General features: G+C 36.5%; 1 long non-coding RNA gene across 1 annotated transcript; it reads left to right on the forward strand.

The window, feature by feature from the left end:
- The first annotated feature begins 2602 nt into the window (after positions 1–2602).
- On the forward strand, positions 2603–16446 carry LOC106887121. The gene is made up of 5 exons (XR_001411808.1): positions 2603–2724; positions 7483–7579; positions 8368–8533; positions 9179–9217; positions 16243–16446. It is a non-coding gene; the product is annotated as an uncharacterized LOC106887121 (long non-coding RNA).
- The last annotated feature ends 320 nt before the right edge of the window (positions 16447–16766 follow it).

Here is a 16766-nt window from a genome sequence, read left to right on the forward strand (position 1 = left end):
GATGCTAACTATGATGCTACTTAAATAAATCAATGTCTGCTGCTGATTAATATTTTTATTCTTCTCTTGCCATGCTCTGACGAAGACGTGGCTTCATCACGAAGACATCCCTAACTGCTGGTGGCAGTTTTTTGTGGGCTTGCCTTAAGGGTGAGGTTTTTTTACGTGAATTAAAAATAATTAGAACTCTGTCAAAAAGACTAGTTATATAGGTTTGTGGATAAGAGATGAAGTGTTTTTCTTAATTTTTTCTTTAAAAGGTAAGACTTGGGCTTTGCTAAGACCAAGTAATTTCTTAGTATCACATAGTATCAAGGAACTGAAATGCACTCCCTGGTTCAATTCTGTGGCTTGAAGCACCTTTCCATTATGGGGCACCAGCCAGTCCTTTCCTACATCCTTGTTTGCCTAAAAACCTGTGTACCTGCGTACATATGTCCAGGGACATTCCTGAACGACCTGGAACGAGACTAATAGTATTTACATTACAGTATTATCAGTACAGCAAAGAGCTGTACTGATAATATTGCCCTGTATTATGGGCATAAAGTGCTTTTAAATGAAACCATGCAAGAAGAATTTAAAATTCTCTTATGCTATGATTTTAATTAATCGTGTTGCTCTCAATCTTGTGATATTGTCTCCAGAATAAATGATATTAAGCCAATGTAAATAAAATAATTACTGAGAGGGGTTTGTAATTGAATAGACAATTAATGTATGATTAAACCCCAACTTTCTGCTCCATTTATTTGTTAGACATTAGTTTTAAATTGATTTTTTTTTTCTAACATATTTTTGCTTTAATTAGTATGACTTAATTTATCATTGGTATATAGTGTCAAACATTTTGGGATATATTTGAAAAACTTAAATGCTGTATGAATAACTTTAGTCTTTGCATTTCTGAATTCCAAATGAAATGTATGTTTAGGTAAGTAAGGAGGAGGAGAGGGAAGTTGCTTCAGGAAATTGCAGCACAGAAACATGCAAGTGTGACCAAACAGTAGCTAGTTTGAGTGGTTTTAGTGTTTATAAGAGCCAGTGTCTTCTGAAATAAAAGCAAAAGTATCAATTTTGCATCAATAGCAATGATGAAAACCCACCATTTAACTTTTTTTTTTAAAAAGCCTAAAATTATAGCATGACTTTATTGTATCACAACAGAAAGGTGGACTGAAGGTGAATGACTGAAAAACTGTTGGTGACTAGCCCTGTGTCAACAAATTGTCCCCTACTTTAAGACCAGGTGTTTTTCAAGGAGTGATTTCTGGTTACTCAGTTGAATACAAATTGCAAAAAAGCTACAAGCTACAGATACTTATCTCGGCTTTCAAAGCATATATTCAGTGTTCAGGAAAGCCACTGGAATAGCAACTCTCTAGGCTTTGTTGCAAAACCTGATTTAAAGCAGGAACCAACCTTTCAAGTTTTTCCTCTTTGTCCTGCCTTTGTTCTTTGTAAATAAAATTGAATGAAAAGCTCAAAGACAAGAATAGTAGTTTCTCATTCCTATGCAATTATTGATCTTTCTGCCAACTGCAAACATGTTGACCGGTTATAGGTAAGAATAAGTGATGTATGTAGGTATGTATGCATGTATATAACTGACCCAACAAACAACTTCATTAAAGTCCTGGTCACCAGATTTCCATTAGTTACTGTCATCTGGATTTGTACTGATGGTTCAGCTGGAAAACTGGAAAAGTTACGGAAAATGTAGGAAGTTGCAGAAGAGCAAATGTTAAGCCCATGGTGCAGAATGATAAGATACAATGAATTATATATATATGTGTCTTTTAAAGTCTGTTTATGATGTATTTCTGGTATCTGCAAAGCTGCTGTGGCAATTAGATGTCTTAAAAAAACATACTTTAAGAACAGTTGTCTATTGGTGACACCCACCATTGTAACAATGCTGATCTGGCCTGGTTTGTTCACTGAGGCCATTTCACTGCCTTGGACCCATCTTTTAAGTTTAGCTGTCAATGAATGGCTCAAAAGCTACTGCTGTAGAGTAAAAGTCATCTTGTATCAGTTTAGTTTAGATGAGTAGGAGGCTTACTTGGAGATTGATTACCTTTGTTTTCCATAATTACTGCTTTGCTCTATGGTAACGTTCCTGTGGTTGAGTTGTTTACTGAGAGAAAGGACACACACATCACATGTGCCTTTATGGGGCAGCTGCAATGTTCTGTGAATTTCCATAGTGTTTAGTGTGTGTAAACTGACAGCAAGTGCTATTTCTGGAAGAAATCATAGTTGAATTATGTAATACTTTGATGGATTTAAATTTAAATTTTGAACTCTTTAAAAGAATGGGTGAATTTTAGCTTCAAAACAAGAAATGCAAATGCTTAACCCTTCCACCTATATGCACGCACGAACAGATGTATGCTGTATTTCTTATGAAGGTGGAGAGATGGTATTTGAAAGAAAACAAGGAGAGGGTATTTTAAAAAAATCAAGGAGAGGTATAAATGTCATCATCAATTTCATTTCCCAGATTATTACTTTGATTCACTTCTCTTTGGTGGTGGTGTTCATGCTACTGCACATTTATTGCTGTTCTGATCAGTCCTATTGTGTGTTAATTTTTCTTAAAGAGACACCTTTCAAAGCCTAAAATAGCCAGTGTTTAGACAATTGATGGAATGAGAATGCTTCAGACACTGAAGGGAGGTGATCATAGAATTATGATCCAGAAGAGATACAGATGTCACGGTAAGAGGCTCTCTATTAATTTGTATCTTTGCATGCGTGTAACAATTTGAAGTGTGTAGTGTATTTATATAGACTTGAGAGAAGGGCAACCTGCATATATATCAATGTAACAACACATATCAATGTATATTTTGTAGAAATACATAAGTTTATAAGTGCTCTCCTGGCAATTTGCATATAAATACTGGCATTTTGATGTAGTTGGTCCATTAAAAAAAAAAGATCAGTAAGGCCTTCAGATATACTTTTACATCCCTGAGACTTACAAGTGCTTTGTACTGAAAAGATTCAGGAACGTCCAAAGGAAATTGATTCAACCTAAGACAAGGAGACCATCCATTCTTCCCTCAGTCTGATGGATATATTTTCATAAGGGGCCTCTGGGAGCTCCTCTCTATCCCCCTCTGGCATATCAATTACATTAAGTAACTGATCTCGCTTAATGCAGTGGTATCAGTGCTTTTTCATGGGATCTGTCTCAATTAAGTTCACAGCTGCTAAGGAGGTATATTGCAAGATCAGACCCTCTGCTAGTGCTAGATGAATCATGGAAATAAAAAAAAATTAATTTTCTACTTAGTCTGGTTCTACCTGCGCTGGAGTGGAGGCTGTCTCTCTAACTTTTACAGGACCAGGAAGCACAGCTGTGCCTGATACTTGTCTCAGAAGTCCCATTTATGAGTAATCCCTTTTTTCTGATCAGGCAGTCTGGCGTGTACAAGCACTTTGTGTCTACCCACCCACACGTTGTCCTTTCTGTCTTTGTCTGAAATACTTCACTCTGGGGCTCAGTAGAACAAAATTGATGAACAAATAATGTGCTACAAGTGGGAAAATATGCTGCTGAGTAAATGAGTTGGTTGCTGCTGTTTTCCAAATGCCTGAGCTTTAGCTAGAATAACTCATAAACCCCAAGATTTTCAGTAGTGTTTTAACACTTCCCAGTTCTTTATGTTAAACTATATGTACTGTCATTCATAATAAAGTATCAGTGTGGTAAAATAGTTTTATTCCATTGAAGGAGAAAAATGGGAAAGCTATTACCAGTATATTATTAAAAATTAAACATACACCTGGCTTTTTCTGTAGCTGTTCAGTTTTCAACACGTACACAGTACTCCTAATCATAAAATATATTTGTACATTTTTGAAGGTTTAAAATATACTTTTTCTTTTCCTGGCAATTACAAAAGATTGAAAGATCCCATGGCATTAAATAGAACCTAAATATGAACTAATATTTCTCTCTGCCTAAGACATGTGCCACTTGCCTTTAGGCAGGATGCAATGACCTGGAGTATCAAGCAGGAAAAATGTGGCTGTTATTATTAATAATGGTTATTACAGCATGGTTCTACTGCCTAGCTTGAGTGTACAAAATTACCTTTTGCTATCATCAGTGACATTAGAAACACATTTGCTACCTTTTGGTCTTTATTCAGTCAGTTTTCTGGTGCTGTAGGTACAGAAGGTTGTGTTTTTACTGCAGAAGAAGCAGGAGGTCCACGTTGTTCACTTCAGGATAGGCTTTGCTATGTGTTAGGTTCACAAGTTGAAAACCATGGCCTTTTTTGAGTTCAGTAGTTTAACTGGAGTCTCTAGTGCAATTAGAATGGAAACAGGAGACGGAAGGGAGGTCAAGTCTCGGAGGTAACTAAGGGAGGTATGTTTTGATGCAATGAAAAAAGTTAAAACAAGACATGTAGTTCTAAGACTACATAAGGAGACAAGTGTTAAGGAAGTCAGCAAGGACCAGGTTACTGCAATCAAAATGGGCCTGGATGAAAGGAGATGTCAGAGAAGGGTATAAGATAATTTATAATCTGGGTGATAAACAGCATTCTGCATATTGCATTACTGAAAACAGCTTTCCAAATGACTCTGGAGAGTTTCTTACCTCCCTCCTTCTTCCTCTCCTTCCTCATTATCTCTTCTCAAGTAACCCTGCTTGCTTAGCTGTTTTCTTAGACCTTCCAGCATTCCCTAACTTTGTTAATGCCTTTTTAAAGAAAGCTTTTATGCAAATATCCCACAGCATCTGGGCCAGTTGTCCTAAGGCACTGTGAAGACCCATTAAAAAAAGCGTGGTTTCTTGTTTGTAGAATACTTCTTCCTGGAGTATAAAGGAGGTCAAAAATAATCTCCACGGGAGGTTAAAATTCTGCTTTCAGTTTACCTGTACAGTCCCGGTGATTACAGCTGCTTCTCACATGGTGCTCTGAAAGGAAAATTTCTCCCTGTAATTTTGAAGCTGTGAAAAGAGTAGAATTAAGACTTTGCCTAATTAGTGCTACCTTTTAAAGGTCTATTTTAAGCTGTCTTCCTTCAGCCCGAACCATTTGATAGTTTCCAAAAATGTAATTTAATCATATCTGATTACTTGCTGAAGTCTGCAATTAACATAGGTGCAAGGGAATTAACAGTATTTGCCAGGTGCTGCATAATTTACCAGGAGCTGCTTGTGCCACATATATGTAAAGTATGTTGGCTGTTTAAATTTATTGGCCAGAATATTTTAAGTTTATGACTGACTAATTTTTATTGCTTCTTTTCATTTCTGTCCCGAGGATGACTCAGATATGAACTACCATATAATTATATTCTCAATACTACCACACTATCCCTTGCAATTATTCCACATTGCAGTTGTTATTTCGAAAGAGTCAAACCTACCTATCTAGAAAGCTTTTTTGGGGATGCAGTTGGTTGCTAGGATGAAGCTAAATTTTCAAGTAATTCTAGCCATGATATTGAATAAAATGCTTAAATGAACTCATTGAAAAAGTAGTTCTCATCTCAGAAGACTTCTTAAATCCCAAAGGTTAGAACTAGTTTTAGAAAATATCTTATTCTGTTATTACTAACACTTTTGCCCTACTAGGGAGTCGGTTCTTCCATCGGTTGTATAATTAAAATAGTGAGAGAATGGAAACGTTGGCCAGCTCCCTGCAGGGAAAGTTTTGGACTCTTTGGAGTGCCTTTCTGAGATCCAGATTTGTACCCTAATCCTACTCTCAAGCTTTCTTGCATCATAAATTTCTAAATACCAGTCAGTCTCAGGAGACTTCCATGTAGTCATAGTGCTTCATTTTTTCTACAGTTTCGTGAAGGTAAAACTTTAGATGACAGTAAGCCTCAGTTTAGGTCTTGGTGGAGGAATTAACAATTGTTACAAGTTTTCATACTTCATGATCTGGAAGAAAGGTTTCTACCATGTGACATCTCTCCGCTCTGTCAAACTTGGAAATTTGAAGGTCATTAGTATCTAAAATTCCCTGGAAAATTATTGTGAAAATAAATTGGGAAGGCAAATATTCTAACTGGAATACTTGCCGAATCTAAATATCAGGAGCAACTCTGAAATTTAAAAAGCTCATATGTACTCTGTGGTGGCCAGGAGGTTATCAGAAACAATGGCTTTTTAGACTGCCATTTAGTTGGAAGAAACTGCAATAAACCCAGGCACAAATGATAAAATGATGCCTGCCTTGTGATTTTGTCAGTCAGACACACAAGATTATGCAACTTTCATTTCCCAAGTACAAAGCAGCAAGTGTAGCCGACAGCGTACCAACCTGGGGATCTGCAGTCAGTTCTGTGTGTCCCACATTACATGTTATTTACATTGAAACCAGGAAGCAAATTGCTCAGTTTCGTGCTTCTGAATCTATTTACAGCCTTTTCTTTTACTGTTCATAAAACTGGTGAATACTGTCTTTCACTGAAAAGACTGTGCAGATCTTAAATTTCCCAAGAAATAATGCATTCCCATAAAGCTGTAACAGACTCCAAGAAGTGAAAGATAAGGGGAAAACAGCACAAACCCAGCAGACTTGACAGTTTATCATTGTGTGAACCAATGGCAATTGATGTAACCATATCAGAGACTTGCAGGTGTTTAGATTTTGAGATGACATTTGAGACTGTAAAAGTAATATTTGCAGTAACAGCCTTGATAAATATAATCCTGCCTGAAGCTCTGTGTGCTCCCCGTACAACTGGTACTTTAGAGGAGGAGGGAAGGTTCATTTATAATCACATACAGAGAAGTTAACAAAAGTTACTAAAAGCTTTTTTGAGACTGAACTGCCAAAACCTGCCAACTCCTCTAGCCAAAATGTACTGCCAAGTAATTTGCACAAAGTGTGTGTGGAGATCCAGAAAGGCCAATCTAGAGATTTAAGCATTTGATTTTTTTTTTTTTTTTTTTTTTCACCGCTTTGGGGGGCAATTTGCCACTCAACTCACTGAAGCATTGGTACCTCAATTATAGAAAAGGTAAGGCCAAGTCTGGAGTTTTAACTTTTTTTTTTTTTTTTTTTTTTTTTTCTGCACGCTTCGGGGAGCAATTGTCCATGGAAACTCTAGTGTTACCTTTGGTTTGCAGGCTTTCTGGAAGAGCCTGAGCCCAAGTTCTGAAGTGATCCCTGAAGACTAGGGAACAAGATACTGTACAGCAAATTGATGTTTCTCTGTGTATACATCTAGATGTAGATATTTGACATAGTCCTTCTCTGCTTAGGGAGATGCAGGAGGAATAAATAGTCATTCCTAGATTTGTCCCTAAACTTTCTTCTCATTCTGCTACCTTGTACCTGGTTTTGCCTTCCCACTTCTGCTTTTTCTGTTCTCTCCCATTTTCCTTCCTTCAAATCTTTATATCATTGCACGTTGTTTTCTTTCTTCTTTTCCATCACTTTGTATATTTCTCATTATTAATTCTAAGTCACTAAAATGGGCTTCTTTCCTGGCTTGCAGAGTCAGCCTATTTGGAGACATCACCTGCAATGAATGATTTCCAGAAACACTCACTCAGTGGAGTCAGGGAACAATAATGAAGGTTAACTGTCCAAAGGTAATTAGAAATCTCTCTACTATTTTATTACCATGGAAGCCTTCTTCCTGCCAAGGTTGGTCTTGTTAAGAAGATGCCAAGTCTCAAGGAGACAATTCAGTAGTACAACAAGTCAAGCAGAATGTAATGGATCACAAAACTGGACAACACTTAATGCCCTTCTTGAAACAGAATTGGAAGGCCGTGATCCTTCTTTGCATGTAAAATATTAGAGAAATGATCTCGCAATGATGATTCAATAAATCTTAAATCTCCTTTTAGATCTGAAGATCCCAAGCGGATGTTTATACATATATAGGAAAAACTTACTTTAGGCAACAGATGTAGTAAAGTTTGCAGAAGTTCCTGTGAGCCGGTAAAAAAAAAAAAAAGCAGTTGATTTGCCAAGAGAAGCAAATACCACTCAATATATCACAAAAAATATATATATACTATGCACAGTGAAAACCTAGAAAGTGGAGGCTTTTTAACCGATTTTATTAAAAATTTGAATTCACCTTGTGTTGCAGAAGTGTCGATGCGGAACTCTGCCTGACATTTTGCTTAGCCAGTTCCACAAAGGATGAGAGTCGGCATTGTTAGAACACTGCAGGTGGTTAAATATACTGGGAAAGATACATTTCACTGGAAACTTTGCATTCAGGTTTTCCTGTGAATTGTCACAAATACGGTTCAACTACCTTTGTGTGCTGACGAAGGTTTTTCAGTGTGTTTCAGAATATTTATTGCCATTTATTGCTTCAGCTAAGTATGAGGAGACTTATCACCATTCTTTAATCTCTTTGCAGGTTTTCAAAAAAGCTCTTAATATATTACTCCATGTTAAAAGTTGTCAGCACCATTGGCAAGCATTAAAGATGAACATGAAGGAGTTGTACTTTTCTGGATGTGATTAATTTTGGCACAGTGCTTGTTCCCATGGCTAAGCCCAGTGTGCACTGCTGTTCTTGTCAGGTTTGTTATGTGTGTTTTCTCTTTCCAAGGTATTATGTCTTCACTGTGAAACATTCATCTAGACTCAGATTTGGCAAACAGAGTCTGAACCTAGCAGAATGCTGGTTTCCAGGAAAAAATAATTTGTTCCCTTGGAGGGAGGGAAGGGATTTGGATTTTAAAATGCTTCATTGTGCTTTTTAACACAAAACTTGCTTTACATTTCTGTTTGTAACATTTCACAAGCAGTTGCTTAGAAGCAACCTTGATGATCACTGAGTAAATTATAACATATTATGTGAAATTTCAAGTTCTGTTTTCAAATGTTAAATTCTTAGAGAGTAATAATAGCTTCAGAAGTTCAATGCTCTTGATGTGACTATTGACGATATGGTTTCCTTTACAGCTAAGAGCAGTATATAATAAGTGAAATTTTTAAACATGTTTTCCTCTCTAGGAAATTAGCCTTGAAATTATAACACTGCTAAGGAAACTGACTAAAGACACAGGTATTGTACATAGTCATCCAAGCTGTTTGTGAGGGACTTAAGAGGCAGCAGAAATAGTTTAAAGCTTTTCCAAACTAGATTGTGTTTATGAAGACAGAAATTGTTATACAAGATTAAATCTGAAGGTTCATCTATTTCACTCCTCTATTTCCAACAGAGGCTCCAGAAAAATCAAAGGATCTCGTATTAAACAGAGGTAGGATTTAATTGCTTTCATATTTATTTTATTTCTCATCTCAATTTGCTAATAAAGCATAGAGCTCATCATGAATATGATGAAGTATTAGTACTTAATACCGTGCTAACGGTCAGCCTCCAGTCAGATCTTCTCATGGTACATGGAGTGAACAATATAAATAGGTTTTAAATAACGATAGATTTTTATTGCTAGGGCAAAAAAAATACATTCCTAAAGAAACTGAATGACGAGTGCTATCTCTTGAGGAAAGCGTTTCTTATTGCATAGCAGTATAAGCAATTAATTTATTGCTGGTTGTCTTTCAACTTCTGTAATACTTGAACATAAATGGATTTTTACCTGCAAAACCTGGAATCCATCATGGCCAGGGCAGATTTGTGGTAAAATGGGACTAGTAATGAACTTGGAGGCTATAGGGATGTGTTTTCCAGGAATGGCTACCCACGGCTTCAGTATACCAATCTACACTTCTCCTTTTTATCTTGGGCATCGTTTATTTTGCTTTACATAATACTGACATTCTGGGAAATTATGCCTTCGTGACAAGCCTTTTAATAATAATAATAAATAGTTGGCTGTGGGTTTGTGGCAGTTTAAGAAATAAAAAAAAAAAACCTCCTCAAAAATACATATTTAAAGGAGGACTTAATATTTTCTTGACTCTGGCAAACTTTTGATTTAACACAGAAGGATAGCGAGTACACGGTCCAGGAGTCTGAAATTCTGCTTACTCCCAGATTAGTTCAGGGAGAGATTGCAGCAGTGATGCCCTCCTGGCTTCATTCTTTTCCTAAGTATTAGAACTTGGGAACAGTTATCTATTTTTGTTCGCAATATTTGCTTCTCTGAAGCTGCCAGCTTAGATGACTGTTGTGTAGGGTGAATGATTATCACTGTCTGTTAGGCCTGAGTTGAAACCAATTTCATAGAAAATAGAAAGCTGCGTGCATTTTTATATGAGAATAATTTTGAAATGAAAGTAATTCTTCTGTTTCTTGAACTATTATTTCTTCTGCTGATGAATAAGGAATTGCATATTGCTGTAGTTCTTATTTCAGTCAAATCTGCATAAGTTATGGTACAGACTTCAAGCTGACAGGATTTGTGTTTAAACAAGTCAGTTGTTATTATAAGACTATTGTATTAATTAGTATGATGAATTTATGAACTTTGTTATTCCTATTAAATACAACATTATAAAAGGCAAAGGCTTGAGTATGTGTTCCTCAGTTGTTCAAAGCCATTGGGATGTAGCTTTCAGCCGGTGTATTTCAAATACAGTTATTGGTTTGAAGAAAAAAAAAAAGGCAATTGAACATTTTAATCTCCTATACTGCCAATATTGAAGGAAGTCTTCCTCATCTGTTTTGCTCAGTGAGATAACTTGGCTGATAACCTTTATATAGTGTAGGGACTTACCTCATTGCTTTCTAATAGAGTTTCTGGAGAGTATAGATTTAGATTACAATGTCGAATGGCCACAGTGCCTCAGGGAAATATGTTCTCATTAATGCACTTGTTAATGATTATCATTGAAGAGACTCTAATAGTATCAGATGTAAACGTTGTCACAGCCCTCTATCTTTATCATGCAGATATGGAGATGCATCATTAATTCACACAGACTGATTCTCGGAGCTCTGCAAATTGATGCAGTGTGATAATGTCTGAAGGAAATTAAAAGCTGTGCATTATCAATTTAATATTTCAGATTTCTATTACCAATTAATACAGTCCAAGAGATAAGAGGAATTGAACCACAACAGTAGTATGGGTCATTTAAAAGAGATCAAATTCAGACTGTGCCTCCATCAGTTCCAGCTTCACTATGCTCCTTTGCGCTCTCCTTGAGAGGGATGTGACAAATACAAATTTACATCAGTGAATTCTCTCAGCTGCAAAGTTAAAAACATATATGCTATACAAGCACAAAAAACATATGGCAATATGAAACAGTTTACAGAATCTAGAATAATTTTTAAACTCCTTTATCAGGAGTTACTTGCCTTTATTCAAGTATAGTAGTATCTTATTTCTTTATCTTGACTTTGATGGGTTTATTCATAATGCATTGAGTGCAATAAATCAGAATCTGTCTCAAATTTGTAGCTTTAGATGCCACACGTTAATAGCATATTTGTTAATTATTATCTCAAATCTTATAAGAATTTAATTATGAATATTTGGTTTGGGTTTTCTGGGGGAGTCTTTTTGGTAGGAAACACCCTGGATTATTTCTTTGTTGTAACTATCTGAAATACCAGTATTTTCAGAACAGATGAGAAATGTGATGGTTTTGTACGCAAACAAAGGTAAGCTTTTAGAAATAATAGTGCAGTTGTAACTATGTTGTCACTTGTGTAGGAAATGGTATAGTAAATAGGTGGGTGCTAAGATAGAATCAAAAAGTAGCTTTTCAGTGACCTGTTTTGATATCAGACTGTCCTATTGGATGCGTCTCCCTAAATGGGGGTGGAGGGCTAGAGGGGATGGAACAGCAGAATTTACAAATGGAGACAGTGTTAAGTTGTCATAAAAGGAGGAAAAAACATGAGCAACTAATAATGTCACTTGTGCTGAATTATAGCTAGTTGTGAAGTCATGAACAAGAGAATTCAACTCCAAACTCACCAAGGTCAAACACATGGGGTCTAGAAGATTTTTCCTTTGAAAAGGCAAATGGGATATGCCTAGGGAAAGATAATCAAAGTTAACAAAGTACGGAGGTGTTATTTTAGATCAGTGAAGAATCAACAAAACCACGAACTAAGCATGTATGTCAAACTAGGGAGTAATTGATCTCACACAGGAGAAAAATCACAGGAGCACGTAGAATAAAGAAAAGATGAATAGCACAGTGCTAGAATGCTGCATGTAATTGGGAGATACATAGATTCTCTTGAGTCAACTCAATCCTGTTTGGGGGAAAATGTTCTAAGAATGTTTTTGTGCCTCTGAAGCATAATGCAGCTACATCATTAATCTGTTGCAAGCTATGAAACTGTGAGAGAATATTAGCAAAAAGTGTTTGAGGAATTGATGAAAGGAGTCAATTATAGTCCAAGTCCAGAGGAATGCTATCTCAGTCCATATGCCTTGTACTTTTATGGGTACAGATGAAAGATTACAGAAAGTAAGGTCTTGCAAAACTGGAAAAGATGTAGAAATGAGTATTGACAAAGGAAATTTACATCAGAGACTCTTTTGTGCAGGACAGCAGTAAGGGAAGTCATCTGTGAAATGAGATCTCAACACAGCTATGGTAGAAAATTCGTGTTTACTGCTACGCTGCCACCAGTCAACATTGAGACACCACTAGCTGTGACTGTCCTGGCTGGGGACAGTCAGGATATGTGTAAGGTGCCACAGTTATGCTACTTGCTGCTGATATAGCGAGTGAGCAAAAGCTAAACCACAAAAATCGTTCTTAAGTAAGACTTCAATATTTTCGGCTTCACAAGAGGAAGAAATCTTAGAGAAAAGCTTTATTTCTAGTATTTTCTGCCCACACCACTTGAGTCTCACGTTACTTTTAAGATCTTGATAAATCTATGAAATGAAGTAATCTAATTATTTATCTCTAATGAAAACATGCAAACATCTGAGATTGGTCCAGTGCTGCTATAAAATGTCACTGTATTAAATTTCTTCTATGAGGTAATAGAGGAACCGGTGCACTTTTTCTAAAATCTTGCGTATTCCTCTGGCATTATTCTTGCTGCAATACACTGTGCTCCTTTCTGAGTTCCCAAGACTGAGGAATACAGCTCGCTTGCTTCCTCTCAGTTATTTGGATGTTGTCTTTTGTAGGGGTCTGCCAAGCCTTGCAGATTTTTAACACTGTGGAGAGTGTATTGTAAGGTCTGTAATGATTACCTGGCTTGCTGTGAGAACTTGGAGAAGTGAAACATTAGCATTTTTTGTGCCATGTTAACTCTACTTTTTACAAAGGTAGTTCTCTCTCTGTCATCCATACTGGTTTGATGTGGTTTTCATATTGCAGCCTGTGCAAAATATAAAATCTGGCACCTATTCATCTCAGTCTCTCTGTCACACTTCTCGCCTGCTTTTAATTTCCCCTTAGAAAGTTACTTCCTATCCCTATTGCAAGGTTCTAATTTTAATAATCCCAGTCCATCCAGAGCTGTTTCCCCAAAGAAATATTTCACTGCACACATCACTTAGTGTGCTGATATTTCTTGTTAGTATGCAGCGTCAGGTTAGCACCTCTAGATAACCTTGATAAATTAAAAATTGGCTTATCAATATTCAATCAACCTAGCTCATTTATCCAAATGTCTGATTTCCTTTCTGTCAGAGCTGAGCTAAAAAGGGACAGCAAAAGTAAATGGAATTAAAATTGTATATTTTCCTCTTAAACAGAAATTAAATCAGTTTGCTGCTAATGTCACCTTAAACACCATGGTTTAGCAACAGTGAAATAATATACAATGGCAGATATGATATCACAAAATGTTAGTTTTCATTAGATAGTTATTCTTTGAATAAAGTGAACGTCTAATCAACACTTTGTTAGGAAAATTTGGGAAAGATGGGTTTGGTTTGCCCAGTTCTTATTACTGCTGAGTCTTGCTGATTCTTCGATATAATTTTATAAATTTATAGAGTTTTATATCTTCCAAAGGGCTGTGGGGCGGGTGGGGTGAGTGCCTCCTGACCTCGTCTTCTTTTAGCATGCTGACAGCTGCATAATTTTCCAAATCAGATCTCCCTTTATCTTGTGCTTCATTGCCTTTGCAGTTTAGAAATCCTCAAACATCCCCTTGTGTTTGCATAACAATTGTTATATAGTGGTTTTCTGTAACTGTCCCACTCAGTTAATCCACTGCTTTTACTGCTTTGGACCAGTTTTTGTGTCTGTTGCCTATCATCTTGGGTTTGAAAATTACAGTGTAAGTTATTCAAGGGAAATGGCAGTGTTGTTTTAACACTGTAACAAAAATATAACAGCACATCGCGTGAAAGGACAGGCTTAGAGAATTTCACCAGGCTATGGTTTGCAAAAATCTTGGTGATATTGGGGGCCTGCACTGCGATGCCATAAATAGATCTGATTGTCGGTGGGCAGATGGGCAGCAGCGTTGTCACTGAAGAGGCTTCTCATCTTTCTCTGCGTGAGGATGACTTGCTTTGATGTTCTGGGTATTAAGCAGGGACCCTGAAGCTCCAGGATGTTCTGTGATAAATTCCTAAAAACATTCACATGCTCATTTCTCAGTGTTGAAGAAAACTGCACTGTCACTCAACAGAAGGCAAAAAGAGGCCAATCTTTGATTGCAATACATAGACCTCATTAATTTATATATAGGATGAACCCTGAAGGCCCTAACTCACAAAATCAAAGTTTCCTGGGGGTTTAATAACCTAGGTTCATTCTGTATTGTAACAGCTGTCCTGCAGAGGACTCCAGCAATTCCCTGATTTACCTCTGTTTTCAGTGAATCTCTGATTTTGTGCTGAAAATGAATTCCTTATGAAGCTCCAAAATTATTGGAGTTTCTGTTTTTTGTTATCCCTGTTGCCAACTCAGAAATGTGCTTTGCTGAGCTAACATTAGCCTACACAGTAATTTTCATTAAGATCATTAAAATTATTTCAGCCCTGCCAGGTTAAAAAACCTAAGGTCAAGCAATTTGAATTAATTTAAGGAAAACATTTAAACAAAATTTTGTAGGTTTAAAGCTTTAAATTTAAAAGTAAAAATAATTTAAATCTACATAAAATATTGTTATGTTTGTTTTACAAGGAACTTTGTTCTCTAAATTTTGCACCCCTGTGAAAAAGATTAATTATTTGCACAGTTCTAATGGCTTAAATAACTGATAAACTGATTCAAACATTCAAGTATATTCTGTATCCCTAAACTGCTTCCGTGACAGTCTCCTTATCTGAACTTGACCTAGCCTTATAACATAAGCCAAATAAAACATGGAAGGACAAAGTCAATGAAAAGCAATTTTCAGAGAAGACTTTCCCAAGATTTGAAAGTCTTCCTGGAAAATAGTCAAAAGTACCAACATTTAATCTTGAAAATATCCTAGTGATTTTAAAAGGTGTATAGTAAATTAGTTTCTGAATTTGGCAGTTGCCTAAGGATATGAATATTAGAAAATTTTGAGTCTATTTTCTTTCATTCTTACATTAGAACTTGCAAATTGGTGTTTAGTAACTCCTCAGAGAGTCTTTATGCTCCCCCCCAGTTTGAGTTTGATTAATGCCCTAGATCACTCATTGATTCTTCAGCTATTCTTACCTTCCCCCACCCTGCCCCAAGGGCGCTTATTTTAAAAGTAAATAAGTATAAGATGGGTTTAATTAAATCCTGTCAAGATTCAAAGGTTTCTTTCACTTTAAATGCTCAGTACAATTGTTGTTGATTTTAAAGGAACCAAAGAAAATGCTTCAGCAAGTGTATATGCACCACGGAGAAAAAATACAAGGGGAAATGCAGGTGAGGGAAGGCCATTCAAATTTCTTGTCTCGAGAAGTTGTTGCACATTTATATTAGGTAAAGATTTGTGGGTGTTTCCTTGTGGGGTTGGCAGTGCTTTTTTAAAAAAGTGAGCAATTGAAAAGCATATACAATATCAAAGATGCCATTTGATATCATTAAAGTCTTACTCAATAGTTTCACTATAATCTAGGTAGAAATGTAACATAGGAGTCACATCATTATGGGGTTTTGCATCAAGAACTTCTTTGTAGTTCAGTCCAACCACACATTTACCCTGAATTAAAGATGCCAATTTGAATTCTATAAAACAATGGCTAGTTTTAATATCAAAACAGTGCAGAGGCAGCACTGTCCTGCTGCTGGTGTTGCTGCTCACCAAATGGCTTTCTAGAAGAAGGAAATAAAAACGTGCTCATTTCAGAGTTGATTATCCGTGTTTATGATATCTGGTGCTTCTTTTAAATCACTACCTCTATAAAGTAGGTTTTGTATGGTTGATCTGTACCTGTTTGGTGTATCAAACCACTTGGTTATGTATTTTCTGCAGGGTTGGCAGGTGTGCTTGGAGATGTGTGGCTGGAAGATGCTCAATGTCCTCTACTTGGTAACTTATTTCCTTCCACTGCAAGAACCAGTTTTTCTGTAGGGTTTGCAATTATGGAGTTGGATGGAGTAAATGAAAGCACCTGACGTGAATAGTGGGTGAGGAGAGGGTGCATCCTGGGACGCTGGCCAGAGGATGGGAAGTCAAAGACTGTTCTAAAGGTACAAAATACTTCTGTTTGAATAACAGCAAAGGGGAAAGAAAAGGCAATTACCAGTTACAGAATCTTGAAATATCCAGACTGGAATATGATTCAGTGGGTAGGAAACTTCGGTAACCACAGTAACTGTAGGCTGCTTCAGCCTGAATTTGATAAAGCAGTGGTGGAATTTGTGCTTTTCCCTTGAAAAAGATAATACAGACCCTAAGGATAATAACGTGAAGGAGAAAGCTCTTTCTGAGTTTGAATTTTAATAGAAAACCTAAAGTTTCCACACAGTTCACTGTCTTGTATATAATTAGTCGAA

This window comes from Calidris pugnax, unplaced genomic scaffold, assembly GCF_001431845.1.
Source record: "Calidris pugnax isolate Ruff unplaced genomic scaffold, ASM143184v1 scaffold39, whole genome shotgun sequence".
Classification (NCBI taxonomy): Eukaryota; Metazoa; Chordata; class Aves; order Charadriiformes; family Scolopacidae; genus Calidris; species Calidris pugnax.